The 18228-nt window shown below is 42.8% G+C and overlaps 1 protein-coding gene across 1 annotated transcript in view; it reads left to right on the forward strand.

Annotated features, from left to right (window-relative positions):
- Positions 1-18228, forward strand: part of LOC109854678 (complexin) — a 109685-nt gene that overhangs the window by 62771 nt on the left and 28686 nt on the right. The gene's annotated exons all lie outside the window — the stretch shown is intronic.

The following is an 18228-nucleotide window of genomic DNA, read 5'->3' on the forward strand; positions in this document are numbered from 1 at the left end:
GCCGATATCGGGCCAGTATTGGCAAAGAAGACTGGGCCGATATCGGGCCAGTATTGGCAAAGAAGACTGGGCCGATATCGGGCCAGTATTGGCAAGAAGACAGGACCAATATTGGCCCGTTTGTTCACCAGTGTTCGGCATTCATATTGGGCCAGTATTGGCAAGAAGACAGGACCAATATTGAAACTGTTGTCTTGCTAAGCATCGTTCTTGTACTGGTAAAACAACAGGCCCGATACTGGTGCCACGGATGGTCCAATCTCTAACTTACAGTTTCGCCAAGAGTCGTTCATGTACCGGCAAAACGACTGGCCCGATACTGGCACCACGGATGAGCCAATGTTCAAACTTTAATTTTACCGAAAATCATTCCTGCGATCAACATATTGGCGCCACAATGTTGGCGTCATATAAGTTACTGATCTTAGGCCTATCTGACCACTAAGAATATTTAGCCAGTGTTGGCTAAGATTGTCTTGTTAGTATAAAATTACAACATTGTGCCAATACTTGAAATCCATATCTGACCAATCTCGGAAGTAAGTATCGTGCCGAGCTTAAGAGCCAGCGTTGGCTCGATCTAATCATTAAGCATATTCGCCCAGTACTGGCTACTACTGTCGTACCAATATCGAGCCTCGTTTGCCGATATTGACCCAATACTGGGCCGTTCGTCAATTCCTACAAGGGTAATGAAACAATATTTGTAAAACACACTTCAAACATTGAAAAATTACACGGAAAAACAAAATTCGCTGGGATAAACAACAGGAAATTAATTACTAGCCAGCCAGAAAAATTTGCTTACCTAACAAAATGTTATGTTGATGAAACAAAAATTCAGACTCAAATCTTTCTTCTTGGCCATATATGTTTGCGTCAGTAAATATGAAACGTGACGAGTGTAAAATAATAATAGCAAAATCTTTTTTTTACATGTACGATTAGTATTTAGGAATGTTCTTTAACAAATGTCCTGTCAGGGGACATTTGCAACTTGGACACCAATGTAGGACGTAAGCGCACGTTTCAGGAATGACAATGACGTGTTTTTGCATTACACATGTTTTTAAACTGTTACGAGAGAGAGACAGTCTCTTGGAATTTTTTATCATTTTCTTTTTATTATTATTAATTGTTTCGCGACTGACGGAGAAGCTCCGAGAGAAGCTCGGCACATTTTGCTCCAACTTACGTAAAACATACGTCTCTATAATGTTATGTAAATATATGTAAATAACACCTTATTTGCGCTAGCAATTGACCTTAATTATATTCACCTTAACTGTATTTATGAATCCACTAAACGAGATACATCACGTATCTCTTCGTTCGCGGCTTTAGAAGAGGAAGACGTAAACGTTTAATTCAAACTGAGTGTATTGCCGAATTCAAATCTCGTCTATTAAACCCGCTCTTGTGTTAGACATCGCAGTATCGTAGTATCTGGTGAATAATGCAAAGTAATCTGTTGTACACAGTACTAAGAATAAACGGATCGACAGTGTGTACGTAATATTCTGACGATATTAATGATAGTCCAAACCGCCCCGGCGCTGCGCTGTGTAATTTACGTGTTGACACGGATGATGGAGTGCACTATCAATAACTGTGTAGTTAACTACCTTGATTTATGCACACGGAGCAAGCATTTCGATTTTCTCCGGCCGAGAGAGAGTGAGAGAACGCGCTTTACTTCGAAGAGAACGTTTGTGCGCGCCGATACCGATCTCGTCGAGAAACGCGTAATCCGAACCCTAAATCCACCCCCGTCCCTCTTTACCCGACAAAACGGACCCTGGCATCCTTTGTGTAGCTCGAGGAGTTCCGAGATTCCACCGGGAAGATGCGGCCGGAAGTCGCGTCACATCGAAACATCGCGAGAACGTCGAATATTTTTTAAAATTAAATAAAATTTGCGACAAAATAATTGGGACGTTCCGCAAGCGCTAATGAAATATTATATTATAAAATTATCGCAACGCAACACAAACACACGTGTGAAAAAAGTAAAAAAATAACTGATGAATATTTTTAATGATCGAGAAATTCGGATTATTTCCCCGCACATTGTAGCGAAGCAGAGTAACGAATGCGTTCTTAATTAACGAAACGCGCGGCACACATTTACAAATATGTATTCCGCGCGTCGCATATTGTAATTTGGTTCACAGCGCATTTTTCCCGATTATTCATGCGCCGTTAGCCCGCGGCGAGTTAGCTTTTGATGATTAATAAATACGTTTCGATAAATCAATTTCTCTGTTGCGCGCGACTTTTGATTAATATCGCCGTCGGTAGAGTACTTCGTTAAACAAAGCTCATTACGGGGTCTCCGATTAATTAGCGTCTTCCGATGCTGCTTCGAGTGATGGTCTCGAGACGGCGAAGAAATATACAACAAAACCAGGTTTTTCTTTGAAGAGAAAATGTGTGCGAGAGAAACTCCAAGTGAACTTCCCCGCGTGAACTTTGAACTAGATCGAATCGCAAAATAACTTCCGACGACCGACATGCAAATCATCCCTCGTCAGAATCAACTCCGACGGTTAGTCGGAAGGTTACCGTCTTTCTTCCCCTTCCGCGCGAAAGGAGGATGGGAGTAGCACAAGAGAAGGCCACGAAGGGACGACCCCGTCAGCCGTCAAACTCGACGTCCATTAATCTTAGTCGGGCGCAAACATCGGTTCTACTTTGTACTCGAATGTATAATAGGAATCCGCGTTAACTTTTCCCCAGAGCCGACTTCGCGCATTCTTCTTCTTACACGGCTATCGGGCGCGTCATTGATTTTCGCGATTTTCCTCACGCGCCCGCGAAGAAACATCATCGACGAGAAACGTTCGCTCTTTGAAGTTCTCTCGTTCACATTCCGACCGTTTTTTTCGCGAACTTTTGTGGTTTATTGATTCTTGTGTATATATAAATTCTCTTTTTCTCTCACAGTGTTTCTCAGACGCGGACCGTACACATGTACAGAAAGAAGCCCCCTTAATGATCTTACGTAACGCGTAATCACGCTGTAATCTACTTCGGGAAGCCCCACCGTGTTACTTCCTCTGCTCGCGTTCTCTTCTCTCTCTCATCAAAGATTTACGTCTTTCGAAAAAAGACCGAAAAGGAGGAAGAGCAATTGGAGAGGCGAACATAAATATTTCTTTCCACAGGGGACGACATATTCGATGTTATACAAAATTGAAATTAATTCCTTGTTAAATTTGTTATAAAATGATTCAATAAATTATTAGAAATTGTAAAAGTTATTTTCTTTTTGTTTTATATTTTTTTAATTTCATTGGGGGATTGAGTAAGCAATTTGTACGTATGCGCGACGCAAACTAGCGTCCTATGTGAATTTAAAAATTGTTATTCAATGTTAAAAATAAATTTGGCGTATGGTCCATTTTTTTGATTTAGTCGATATTTTATTAATCCACAATAATGACTCCGAATTTTTAAATGAATGAAAGAAGCTAATGAGAGTCCAGAGTCCAGTTGGTTGTGTGTTTTTTCATATTTTTCTTATTATAAACAGATTGCAATCGCACGTTTCGACCGGGTTAGATGCGATCTTTATCAATGTTTATTAAGTTACGTTAAACCAAAGCGCGATGTACAGATACCGAAAGCCGAAGCCAAGGTTGTCGCAAATGTCACAAGCACGTTGGTTAGATTAAGTCCAGACAAGTAAAATAGTAAAACTAATGGACGACAACACAATAAGCTTCAGCTGTACAAACCTGAAACTGAAATAGTTCGAAACGTTTGCAATATATGTTTGTACATATAATAATAAAAATAATAAAAATAATAAAAAAAAAATAACACGTGTTTAGACTCGTTGTTTCACCTCTTTCGTTCGTTTGTGTAATATTTTATATTTAAATTTCGAATTCGAGCTTTTGGAGTTATTTTCGCGGAAAGCGGATCATCATAGAACTGTTACGGGACACGTGTGTACATGCATACGATCTTCGTTGAATGTGCGGATTACGCGTTTCATGAAACACGAGCAAGCACGTAAAAAGCAAACGCAAGCAAGCTGGCACAGATATTACGCGAGATAAAAGTCAAATTAACCTTATATGGGGAACCCGCTGATAACCCTGAAACAGGAGACGCTCCGGTAATGGAGTATCCCACGGATTCATAGCTGGGGAAACGGAATGAAACGTAGGCACACGGGGGGTGCAGACCCCGGAGGGAAGAGAGGAAGGAGAGGAAGGAGAGTGTCGGCGATGGTTGCCATTTACATTACACCCTAGGGTGAGATTGCAATTTCGCTTCCTTCCTAGAGCGGATGTTGCACTCTTGCCGCAGTTTCCTCCCAATTCGCAGCGGCCGCTCGTTAGCATTCGCAGAAAGTAGTTCTGTGACCGCGATGCATCGCCGAGAAAGTTATATAGGTTATTCTGCAAGTAAATGGCCGTCGCGCGCGTCGCCGATGTAATCTAATTTCTAACGCGGACGGGGGGTCTAATAGATGCTTATGAAGATCGTTTCGTTTCAATTTGATTTCGCTCGCGGATCTTTCGATTTTTCCTCGTAAAATCTCGCAAATTGATCTCGAAATAACGTAACGCGACCTTGAAATAAAGCGGGAAGAGAAGAAGAATATTTCTCGTTTCTATTATCAGATTTTCCACTTGAAGAATCGCTTCTCGCGGAAATTTTCCTACCCCGAATTTTCCGTTCGAAATGACTCGCATTTCGAAAAACTCGGTTCCTACTTTTTCGCGGATATTCCCGGATCGAATGTCGGAATTTATTTCCCGCATGCGGTGAACCGTCCTGCATTTACACGCGCTGGTACACACACACACACGCGAGCACTAATGGATGAGGTTACTCGGCCATTTTAGCGACAAGAAAGTCCGCGAATATTTCCGCTCTTTGCCGAGCAAATAATATCGCTGAAAATTGCCGTTCGTTGCAATCCGCCCGTTTCGCCGAGACGCACAAATAAACGAGCAATAATCGGATGTATTCAATCCGTCTTTGAGATTCTCCCACGTTGTGTCTGTGCAACTTCCATCGCGCGTTTCTACCTCAAGAAAAGAAACCAATCTCTCTTTCTCTCGTGTTACATAAACTAATAGCGGCGCCCTATTACCAACAACAAGTTCGCACAACCGTGAACTCCAATAATCCATAGACGCAAGTTGAAACTGCCAAACTTCGTAAACTGGATTGCCAGGTTGACCGAAAGGTTACTGGGTTGCGCCGATTGTCCGGGAAGAGAGAGCTCACAATTTTCCCTTTGTCGCTATGCACGTGCGATGACTCCCCCGTATACAGTCTGATGTGACGAGGCCCTGGATTTTTTGGATCAACAAACAAAACGACTCGCACACACAAACGATCTCTGAAAATTGAGACAAGTGTTCCGATAATTGAACATTTAGTTTAAAAAACAATCATTAGACATGCAAACATCAAACAATTCTCAGTATTTGAGGACATTTATGAAAGAAATGCGCGAGTATCAAACGCAACAATTCTCAATATTTTGAGTATTTGTCAAGATGTGTTTTTAATTTTTGCCGAGAAAAATATTCGGAAAAAAACTGTCAGAGAGCAGAGAAACATGACGGTATTTACCAGTAACTGTCGTAAATAACTGAATATAAAAAAATCTGGTCTGACGACGTCGGTTACATGTCAGTCTAATTTTACATAAAAGTATAAATATTGTGTTGTGAATATTTCCGTAAAAAAATATCCGCTTACATGTCTTACACGTGTATTAACGTTTACAGACACAACAATTCTCAAATAAGAAAAATATTTAGGCAATGACCGAACATTTGTTAATAGAAAAAAATAAGTTTCAGACACGCAAATATTAAACATAACAATTTTCAATATTTTTTAATATATGTTTTTGATCAATCCCGAGTAAAAAAATATTCGGAAAAAACTCAGAGTAGAATCTGGCCGGTATTTAGTTTAAAAAAAAAAAAAAACATTAGCAACTGTCACAAATAACTGAATAGAAAATTCTGAAACAAAGTTGATTACAAGTTTGACTTTTCACAAAATTGTGAAATATTTCACTACGATTATTTCCGTGTGAGAAAATGTCCGGTCGTTGGTCGCACTCACCTTACTTGCAAATGTCGCAGATTTGTTTGCCAAATGGGATCTGGTCGTGAAACTGCTGAGAATTCACTTTGTGTATGACGACGCGACGACGCGGCGCCTCACGATCGTTACCTTATTGCGCCCGCGCGTTTATAATGACATGCATATTGGCACGGTCGGAATTAACGCGCGGAATAACTCGCGCCGAGTGTTCGCGCGCTCGGCAGAATAGAGAGGAAATAGTATCTCCGTGCCGCGCAGATATACATCATCCGTTATCTGAGCATACAGCGAGCACGTGTATCGAGCGCGCGGGAATGAAATACTGCCGCCGGTTCGGAGATATAGTCGCGAACGAGGAAATCTATTCCGACGAAATTATTCTGGGGAAACAATGGCGCGTCCAATGAGAGAATCGAATCAATGAAGGGGGGCAAGGGGGAGGGGCGGCGTCTCTCTTCGAGGAGCGAAACAACTAAATTGTCGTCGCGATTAAAAGTCAATTCGATTATTTTCACGAATGTTATCTCTTTCTCTCTCTCTCTCTTTCAGACACAAAGAAACAACGCGCGACCCCCAACGTAACGTTCAACCGCTCTTCAAACAAAAAATGAAAACGAACAACGCCAGTTATTTGAATTGTATCAGAGAGATACGTCGCGGGGGAAACTTCCGAGTTTGATAAACTATGCACGGTTAAAAGCTACATGTTATTTTCGCTATTTCCGCGACGATAACTTTCCCGTCTCTCGAGTTTATGCAGTTTGTCTAAAACGAAACAGTGCATGAATAGATATTAATTCAATGAGAGAGAGAGAGAGAGAGAGAGAAAGAGACAGAGGGAGAGAGAAGATGAAGTTGTGCGCGCAGAGATCACCGGTCTTAGTTAGCCCCTTCAGAGAGACGACACGACTACGTTTCTCGATAATGGATATAACTTCCGGAAAGCTGGGGATGTGTCTTGAATGAGATTTGTTTCTTGTGCACGAGTCTCAGCGATCTTCGCGTGACAATATCGCGATGGCCAATTAGTCGTTTCTGTTTCGCGCGATATTCAATCAGAAGAGATGGGAGGAAATGGGACGGCGCGGCGCGGCTCGTTCGTCGACATAACAAAACGCGTCTTCGCGCGCTCAATTCGTTACGCATTGTCGTGGGTGGGAGGAAAGCGACGCCGCGACGTATTCGAGATAGACGTTATTGTTCCCAATGACGGAAACGCGATTTAATAACCCAATAAAGGAGAAATTGTGTCTGTCTTCGCGCGCATACAAATACATTTCAAAGGGTATATTCCCCACCCTCCCCCGCTCGCGCAGTTATTTAGCGAGATATCACGGTAATTTTGATCTAATGGGGATTTCCAACTTTAATTAATATAGTCCGCAACAAGAAACCTCGCAAAACGCGGTTATGCGATAATAATTTTCGACAACGTATATTACACGACAGCGCGCATTAATATTCCGGTAGGATTAAAATTCAAATTTAATTAAAAAAAAAAAAAAATGATAATAAAAAAATAAAAACATTTTGTAATTTCACGGAAACACGCGCGCATGTGTTTTCGATACACAACAACGCAATTTTCCGCGTATTGCGGTTGAACTTTAAGTAACATTCTTGGTTAATCCGTTTCATCGGCGTATCATATTGCTGACCTAGAAACAAGGCAAACATTAAATCGAGTTTAAATCTCATATTCCGAACTCGGTGGCGCGCGCGCGCGCGCCCTCGACGCGGATGTACTTTATTAGATTACAAGTGGAAATGTTAATATTTGCAGTTATATTTCGGAAATTTGACAATTCGAAAACCGCGACGGTGTATAATCCGTTAATTAGTTGCGTTATCCCGCGCGTTTACGTAACAATAATTCTTATAATTGCTTGCCTCCTCCCACAGTGCCGTTCATTGCGATTTGCAGTTTATTTTTCTGAAGGAGTTTCTTTTTTTTTTTTTTTTAAATGTTTATTTCGCGCTCTCTTGCACGACGCCATTTGCAACGCAAATAAGCAAATTGGTCAAACGACTCATACTGCGAGTGTTTTTCTATTTTTAGTTTTTTAATAGCGCGCGTTGTAAATGAGCGAGAGAAATATTATATGCAAATACTTCGAAACACATTTGTTTTTACAGCGTTATACGCACTAAATTCCGATTATTATCGTGAGATTATATTTTTGCAAAATCATCTCCAATGACTGAAGGAAACGAAATACAACGCGCGCGCGCGCACACACATACATACAAATATTATTCACAAAACACCGCGTGTTTACTCCGCATGTTTATCTTTACATTCTAGATTTTTATTTCTCGTAATCACATCCCACACATGGAGAGGATCGCGGCGGCGCATCTGTCACATAGAAAATATATATGTTGGCGCGGCGCTTCGCAGATATGTCGCCGGAATGTTTGTTTTTTTTTCGGAAATACATTTTATGGAAAAAAAACACGTCTCTTTCACAATGGTGTATTACGCGATCGGAGATGTGGGGAGAGAGAAGTATTACACCGATATTTATTCGGAGCGATTACTTTTAATTCGCGCCGCGCCTCGCTCCTGTTTTCTCAAACGGGAAAGCGAAACGTGTTTTCAATTAAGGCGAAATCCCACCCCCGTTACTCGATACTTATTGTATCGGGACAGGAAGGAAGTACTGAATAATCAACACGGAGTTTCGGATCAATTTCCGAAATTGAGTGTAAGAGGGTATTTAAGGTCCGACACCCGGGAAACACGAAGAGAGAGACTCTCTGTCTCCCCTTTCTCTATTATTTCTACTAACACTCCGTTACGTAATTTCGTTGGGTTTTCGCTCGTTTTCTCGTCTCGGGACACGAATTCCGAAAGCAACGTAAATAGCGCGCGATATTCAGTTCACCAAAATTCCGAGTTATTTTTTCCTTTATCAACATCGAGTTTTTCCCAAGCGCGTTTTTTAATTCGATTTTTTGAACGCGCTTATATCGAGCTCTCGATAGCGCGCGAACTCACGCGAGCGCAGAGAGAGGAATGCATTAATTCTGCCACGAAATCGTTCGTTCTTTGCCGGAAACGAGGAGGAGATAAGAAAAAGGAGTCTCTCCCAAGAGGCGATTACCATTTAAGGAGCCGTTGAATAATCCTCTTGTCGCATGCGCGCGCGCATATATATAAATTGCGAATTAATGTGATTCTTGTTTTAAACAAAACGGTGAAAAATCCCACGGTACTTCGTCTTGTCCTAGCAACAACAAGATTTCTTCTCGATGTTGAAAAAACAAAAATGCTTGAACGCAATTGAGAGAATCTTAAAGCAAAATGGAACGGGAGTTTAGTCAAACTCGGTCGGAAAAATAAGCTTTGTTACCTTTGAAGAATTGATTGAGCTCATTATTTGCAAAGTATAAATAAATAGAGCCGGACGAAACAAAAGCTACTTTTTACTCGCCATTTACTTCGCCAACCCTCTTTTTTTGTACGTCCGGCCATCTTTGTTTCTCTCTCTCTCTTTCTCTCGCGTCTCCTCGCGCTCTGCTCATTCTATCGTGGAAGAGATACCCTCCATCAATCGAAATGGGTCTTCTCGGATTTCTGTGATAGTGAAAAATGTATGAGCGCGCGCGCGCGGGAAGGGATAGGAGAATGAACACGCGGGCGAGCGGGCGCGCGAGAAAATGTGAGAAAAAGCACAAAATGGACGAGCCATTTCTTTCAATTCCCCCCCCGCAAATTAATGCCCGATTCGATGGCTTTATCTTTATGAGTGGGAGATATATTTTCTTCGTTGAAAGATTTCTCCGACGGGGGAAAGACAGAGATAGAGAGAGAAAGAGAGTTTTCCGCGAATGCGATTAACGGCTGGCCGTCGTGTGCGTCAGGTGCACAAGCGTTCGAGGAGAGAATCCGTGGGAAGTCGATAGAAATCTCGTAATGCTACATTTTTCATACGTATCTACATAATCGGGCGATCGTCCGTTAAATTTGACACAGTGGCGAAAGAAAATCGAAGTTGAATAGAGAGCGAATTTATTTTGGCTCCCTCCGTTTAATTTTAAATTCGCGCGAGTAGAAAATAAAATAAAGTAGATATTACGTTATTACCGGCGACGTACAAGTTGCGACGAGAGATAAGCGAGTGAATTACGTTGGAGCGCGAAGCCTGTAACGGGTTAGGTAGCAACTGAAAGGGAAAAGAAGCCGCGTGAAGAAAGAGGTAAATAAATTCTTGTTGAAAAATCGATTCGCGTTGGAGAGAGGAAATCTGGCGAGAAGAGAGAATCACTAACGCGGCATCGCGCGATCGGCCAATCGAACGCGTCGTCGTTGCGGTCCAGAAAATACAATTTACGTCCGATCCGCCCAGTCAAGCGTGCGGACGCGTATAAGTGGCGCATCCACATGGGCTGTCGTATAAGCTATCGCGTTTCCGCAGGAATGAACGAAAGCGCCTTAATATTGCTATAACGAAATGTGTTATTCACAATACACGCGGCTGCATACACAGATACACGCCTCAACATCGGGGAGATAAATGTAGCGACACACAACGTCGTCGTCACGCGCCAAACGGCGTTAAATCAGGATCAGCTGGTCGGGATTTTTATACACCGTCGTCTTGAAAAAAGAGAGACGCGATACACACACACACACAGAATATATATGCAGTAATAATAAATAAATATTTTAACTGTTTTCGAATTTGCAAATAAATTTCAGCGACGCGATCGAACGTACACGAACGAAGCCCCACCATTGAACGCGCCCAGTGTCACCATCGACATCCGCAGTGCCGTCGTTGGCATCCGGCCAAAATCTATTCCTCACCTCTACAACCGTACCACGTACTTAGTAAATCCAGGTTACCCGGGTTACCAGCGACGCGCCCCCTTTTGTATTGTTCGAGTTTTCTCTCCCAAACTGTGTTTAAGTCCTCCGTACGTCTGATACAAACCTAGGTCGCGCTCACATTCGATAAAGATTTTTTGTATTTTTTTTAAACTAATTCAAGAAGAGAAAAGGAGCCATGATGTACGAGCGAAAATATATTTTTTTAACGTATAAATTACTACACGTAAATAAAAATAAAAATAAAACGCTGCTTATTTTTATTATTTTTTATTATCTTATTTTTTAAAATTGTTTCACTCAGTTCGAATTTTCTAAGTGTATTAATTCACGTTAAAAAAATATATTTCCCACGTGCGGCTTTCAGAGTTCTACTTCTTGATTTAGTTTATAAATAATAAAGTAAATTTTTTATTAACTACACTCTTGATTTCTCTCGCGAGTAGTCACGTGTCTAAAATAATTGCGCCTTATAACACCGGAAAGTTTTATGTTCGGAACGCGAATTCAATCTGACCTTTTTCATATTTCGAAAAATCAGGGAAACGTATCGAGCTTTCTTCCGTCAATCGCGCTGCCCTCAACTTCAGATCAAGTTTAAACCAACTCGAGGGATTACGTTCATGCGTGGAACGATCTTTTTGTAATTCCCATTATTGCAGAAGTATGTAAAAATATTTCCCGTGCAATTCCCAATAATACGAGCATTACTTCAGAATTTATGGAGGCGGACTCGAGTTTTATGCTCTGTATATTTTAATAAATACATACAACAGCGCCCGGGGCCACACGAACGTCGGACCATCAATTTATTCAAGTACCGACACGTATCTGTTGGCGAGTGTGTCTTCCACGAGAAAAAAAAAAAAAGAAATCGTATATATACGACTCGAATCCTGTCTCTCGGTGTTTCACAAAAGAAGATGGCAGTCAAAAGAAGATGGCAGTCTCTTCTTTCGCTGCTCCTTCCCCCCCGTGGTATTTCCTTATCTTTTCTTTTATCACCGCGCGCGGGATTTTCCCACGACGATTTATGGTGCGAGACGATGAAAACTATCCATCTTTCGCCACGACTTGGCAAACGGGCTTTGGACGATAACGTCGTCCTGCGCGGATCGCCGGAGTTATCTCGGGAGATGTTGATTGGTCTCTGTCATTCTTTTGTCGAGCCGAGCTTTTTGTTCCTCATCCCTCCCTCTCCCCTTCTTTCATGCATTATACGTCGTCGCTAACGACGAATGTAACGACGTTGCTTAAAATTTTGCGCCTCGCCTGAGACATTCGCGCGCGTATTGATCCCCCGGTGTCTGTGCGCGCCGCGAGATTCTTCGGATCGATAGAATCGGGGCAAATTTCTCTCGTCTCGCTCTCTAAGAGATTGGGAGGTTCGTATCGCGAATATCTCGAGATCTCTGTACTCTGCCGTGTAATGTGGGGACATGTGCGGGCTACGATAACGACGTTTTCCCGGTTAGATTAGATAGCAATTAACGTAAGGTCAAATGTGAGAGAGTGGCCTCCGCGTAACAAACTCGCTTCCTGTACGATATTGCGAGAATATTGTCGAAACTTGATTGCAGGTCATATCGGATTAATATTGGGTAACCGCGCGCAGTTTCGCAATACGCGGTAGCGGTCATTTTCTACGGAACGGAAGATAACGTTAGCGCGAGGGACCGATTTGGAAAAAGAAAAAAAAAAAGAATCACCGCTAGACGGAAGGGAGAAAATGTTTCTCTGCTCGGGAATTCCGCGAGCGCGTGGGGAAACGCACATTTAAAATCAACCGTATTAAAATCCCGCGAGAGAGCCTCTTCCGGACGATGTATTACGAATGCGTTTTCTGGAAGTAAAAGCCGAGATCGCGCGCGTACGTGTGCGAGAATATAAGAATAGGCGAGGGAGAGAAGAGAGACGCGAGCGCGCGCGCGCGCGTGCTTTTTTATGATCGCGGATATATTGCATTTTCGTCTTTCTCGCCACTTTATCCGTCCGGGCTTGAGGGCTAAGTACGTTTGATTGTAAGCTGCCTAGCCAGGTTTAAGGTTGATTTACAGCTGAGTGGTAACCTGACTCAACGCGCACGTGAGCGGACTGTGTGAGGTTATTCCGGAGCGTTAAGCTCCCTGTTAGTTTCACGCGTGACGCAACGGGATCTTTTTATTCAGTCATTTTCCTCGAAACTCGCGCCGTTTGTTTTTTTTTTCTCTCTCTCTCTTTTTCTCTCTCTCAACATTCACTCTATTATGATTTACCGCGCCACATTGACTTACCGCACTCGTGTGATTCTCTTCCGTTGTACTTCACGCGTGCTTGTGATTTTTGATCGAAAGCCTTTTTCCCAAACGTCTCCGCGTCTTTTGATTTCGCGAAAACGGATAAAAGGAAAGGGAAGTTTAGGACTAATGGTTTGTCCGAACAAGACGTACCTGATCGAGGGGAACTAAGAGAAGAGTAAAAAAAAATAAAAAAAAAAGCATCAAACTGGGAAAAAAAAGAAGAAACGTTGAAAAAAACCGAGAAAAAGAGAGGAAGACGGAAAGAGAGTGCGGAGCGAGCGACGATGGGAAAGCGCGGAAGGGAAAAGAGCGAATGAGTTGGAAGCGAGAAAAAGAGAAGCGGCGGTAATTAGACGAGCGATTGAGCTTCTCCTTAAGAGATGATCCTATAGTTGTTGGGAGGAAAATTGCAGACGGGAAGCGCGGCGGGGCGCGGTTCGATGTTCGATACGAACGTCGACATTGCACAGCCGCCGGTATTTAGACGTCAGCAGAACAAATAGCTCTCTCCTCTCTCTCTCTCTCTGTCTGTCTCTCGGGGAGGGGGGAAGAATGGCGGCAGCGGTCGCGCAAAAAGCGTATGATGCGGATTAGCGATTGGATTATGTGTTATTAGCGACAGCACAGAGGAGTCGATTAAGCCAGCAGGATACGTCAATCTCGAATGCGGGCGGCCGCATCGTATTAACGTCAAAATGCGTCGCCTCTTCGAGGCGAAAACCGCACGCGCACAGACGGAACACGCGAGTGTGTGTTACTACGCAACGCGCACCCGACCTGTTTTATCACCCCGACTCGCGAATTAATTTACGTTGACCCCGACGCGAGGGATGAACAGTCTTACGTAATTTGATCGCGCGTAATAGGGGAAAAAAAGTTAGGCGTGTCCCTTTCCTTCTTCGTTTTTTTTTTTTTTTTTTTTTTTTACGAACTTAACCGCGATGAAAGTCCGGAACCGGAGGTTCGGGAGTTAATAATGCGCGCGAATTAAGGGGATAAATAAATTAAAAAGAGACGCCGCCGTCTGACGGCAGCAATATCGAGTTAGACAACACCGGTCGTTGTTCAAGGTGAGAAGAAATGATGCGCGCGGTGATACGACATTTCTTTCCCTCCCTTCCTTCGCAATTGAAACGGATGACACTACGTGCAATATCGGCGCAATATCGTTATTTTACAATCAAGCGAGGGAACGTGTTTATACGTTTCCAAGAATCGCCTGAATCGCCGTAGCGAACGATCCTCTGCAGGCATTCCTGCATTACGACGAACGTTATCGACGAACCTAACCGTTGTTTAACTTGAGCTCGTTGCCGCCCCGTCGGATCGTTTATTGCTCTAACTAATTCGCGATTACCACCGCAAATTTGTAGAACACAAATCTCGCAGTCTCTCTTTAGAAATAAATAGAAGTTCGTTAATTAAATTAATCAAATTAATCAAACAACAAGGAAAAGAGAAGAAATTCAAATAAGATCTTACGAACCGTAATCCACCGGTGTAGTAACGAGTGATAAATAATGAAAAGTAATTCGAGTAACATATTCTTTTGTGAAACACGAGAAAATAAAATAACTTTACTAAACACGTAAAAATTTTTACACAGATTTAAACGGAAAGAATTGCGGCAAAGGGCGCTTTAAAGGGCGAAGCCTCACAAGGCTTCTAAGCCTAACCTGACAAAACAAAAATATTATAACAAATAAAATATAAACTGCAACAACTTTGATTTGAAAACAATAAACACAGACTAAAATAAGAAAAAAAGATAATTACAAATTATTGTTGATAAATGCGGCAACAAAATGTGTTTTCTGATATAATTGTGCAGATTGGCCGAAGACGATTGAAAAGAACAAACGATGAAACGTCGCAACACACATTATAACTACTTTTCACTGATTATCCACCACCGACGGATCATAGCTCATGGGATCTTATTTGAATTTAATTTCTTATATTCTACCCTGTTATAAAAAAATATACTGTTGTAAAATATATCCTCTGATAATTACCAGGTCAATTTGACGCGAATCTTCAACGCGGTGCGCGACACACTTTTGATGTGGCGCGCGAACTTCTTGCAGCTCGAGTTGCGTCTGCGAAGAATAGCCGAGAGCACGTAATCCACGCATCGTCGTGGTCGAACTGCAGACAATCCGTTACCAATCATTATATCCTCTCGGTATGCAGGCATACCACTCCGTGCGAAGCAGAGTATGCAGGAGAGAGAGAGAGAGAGGTAGGGGGGAGATGAGGGAGGATGTTCTGCTGGTCGATGAGGGAATATGGCAGCGGCGGCAAGGGATGCGACGAGGGTGGTCGACGAGAGCATGCTCTCGGGAATGAGGGGTGACAAAGGGCGAGCACTATATTGGCATACCAACGTTGGACGATATAGGAATACTTCAAGAACAACTTTATAGCGCGAAAGCGCCGTCTCGAGATCTCTCTCTCTCTCTCTCTCTCTTTCTCTCATCCGACATCTCGTTCGCCTTTCCTCACTTCGCTGATACGCGAGAGAGTGAATAGCAAGCCGAGCTGCGAGCGAGCCACGTCGAAACTTCATTCCACACCCCCGGAGAAAAATAGTTATTTGTATGGAAAGCGGAGTTAAAACATACACGCGCGCGCGCACACATACAATGATTCGAAAATCAGTTCCTAAATCCTCGAGATCAAACTTCGTTTTCAGATTTTCTAATCCCGTCAACCTCCCCCCCTGAACTTGTCCGAGCAATTTTCGCAAATGAGATATCCGTCGGTGTATTTTTTTTTTTTGAAGAAAAGAAGAAAATAGAGACAATATCAAAACTAACGTTATTTTTTTTTAATTTAAAACGTTGAAAGCCCCCGTGAAAATTTTTACAGAGTTTTTGCAACGTTTTAATTAATAAAAAATCGTAAATGTCAGGGTTTACAGGGTTAAGTGGAGAAAGACCGCGTTTTGAGTTTGACATTTTTCTCGCAAATTGCGAATATTCGATACTTAAGTGTAAAAAAAAAAAAAAAAAAACGTCAATTAGACTAAACGCAACTCTGACAAATTAACTTTGCTTCTTTATACCTCGCTCTCTCTCTCTCTCTTTACTCTTTTCTTTCTGCGGAACTCTTTTATTAACACTCCACTCGTCTCGCTGTCATAACGTTTGCGTGTACAGAGCAGTGCCCTGTATATGTGTATGTATATACACGTTGGATTCTTGATCATAATTAAACGCATTTGACGTGATTGAGGCCATCATGGCGTGCTTAAACGCTCTGCTAATGGAATAACCTATACTAACTATACGGATTGCGTGTTTCTGCGTATCGCGTCTGAAATGTAGTCTCCGCAATTTCTGTAACTAAATTAATAATGCGCCATTTCCACTTCCTTCTCCGCTTGTTCTTACAAGATTCTTCATCGTTTGTTTGACAATTGCGTGAGAATTCGATTTTTTTCGACTAAAAAAACAACGACTATCTCGCTTATCTGTTTCCGCGGATTTTCTTGAACGCGATTTTTTAAAACTCACTCGTGTTGTTGTTCGCAAATCGATTCGACAAATCAGAAGTCAGACAGTTCGTCGAAAACGAATTTTTTCCCAACAACTTCCGGTGCGCTGACGGATCACGTGTGTGATCGCTCCGTACATCTCTGACTCGTGCGGAGGCACTCACGTGATCCCGGGGCTTGCGTAGTGGAGACAACCCAGTTCGGGGTAGTAGGGAAAAAAATTTCGCAATCTTGCATTGTTGATGAGAAGGTCGGTCGGAGTGAGTGATTTAGACGAATCAGTAACCGCGCGGTGTTGCGTTGCGCTTGTTTCCTGGCGGGAACAATCGTTGAATTATTCAACAGCCGTCTGTATTTATCAAGCCGATAGCCAGGGCGAGAGCGCCAGGGTGGCAACGCGTACTGGGCGCTGCTAAACGCGGAAAAGAAAGTAAATGGCGCGACCTTTTTAGAATCGCTTCCTATGGATGACTTTTCTTCCCATTGTAATTGACTAAAAGCACCGATATTACACTCGCGCAGAGACAAGGCAAGAATAAAAGGTGTGACTTTTTCCGGAAGTGCCTTTTTATCAATCTCGCAAGAACACAATTTCTCACCAATTGACACGATTTTTACAAAAGAAAGAGAGAGAGAGAGAGAGAGAAAGTGCAATTAAAACTACTCCGAACTATTCGCGTGCGTGCGTCCACCGAATGAAGACGGAAAACCATTAAGGAATATTCCCACGTGTAGAGTGCACTTAATGAGCGATATAATTTATTGGGTCTACTTGGTCGGCGGGTGCAGGTAGTGGTTAATAGGGTCTGTGACCTACGACCTATTAACCGTAGGTCGATTGCGAGATATCGTCGGCGAACACATCTGTCATACTTACACAAGACGAAAATGATCGATGGGCACTTTAACCCCCTTCCAAAAAATTAGATTTCTCCCTGAATTACATGGCTTCTCGCGCCTTTCAAAGAGAGTCTCTCAATCGAATCTCATGGTTATTTCTTTTTTCTTAACTCGCGCGAGTACTCGCGGAAAAGCAACAAATTTCGCGTAATATTCCCGGACGACTTTGCCGCCGGGGGGGCTCTCTTGCGCGTGTTTTTTCTTTACCATTATAGGGTATCGCAGTCCACGGAATTAACGGAATAAATCTATATTCTCCGCGTTACTCGCCTCGGATGTCTCACACGTTACGTGTCGCATCACGTGTTATATCATCGCTTCATTCCGCGTGACCCAGTCGAGCCGCTTAACCACTTAACCGGCTGTACAAGCCTCGACGTCACCCCTCCCCGACATTCCATTCTTCGTTCTCCATATCGAGAGACATGTCACGTTCCATTCCGTTCTATGCCGTTGGAAAGCCGATCATGTCGGTTATAGGGACAGCAAAATATTGCACGGGCGCGGGCGGCAAGGCAGGAATGGAAAGGGAATCAACGGGGTACCTCCGGAGAGGAACTGAACATTTTTCTAACCTCTCCCCACCCATGAGAAGCGCGCACCCCTTCGCATCCCCTTCGCCCAAGCAC

This window comes from Pseudomyrmex gracilis, unplaced genomic scaffold (genome assembly GCF_002006095.1).
Source record: "Pseudomyrmex gracilis isolate BER0280 unplaced genomic scaffold, ASM200609v1 scaffold_71, whole genome shotgun sequence".
NCBI classification, from domain to species: Eukaryota; Metazoa; Arthropoda; class Insecta; order Hymenoptera; family Formicidae; genus Pseudomyrmex; species Pseudomyrmex gracilis.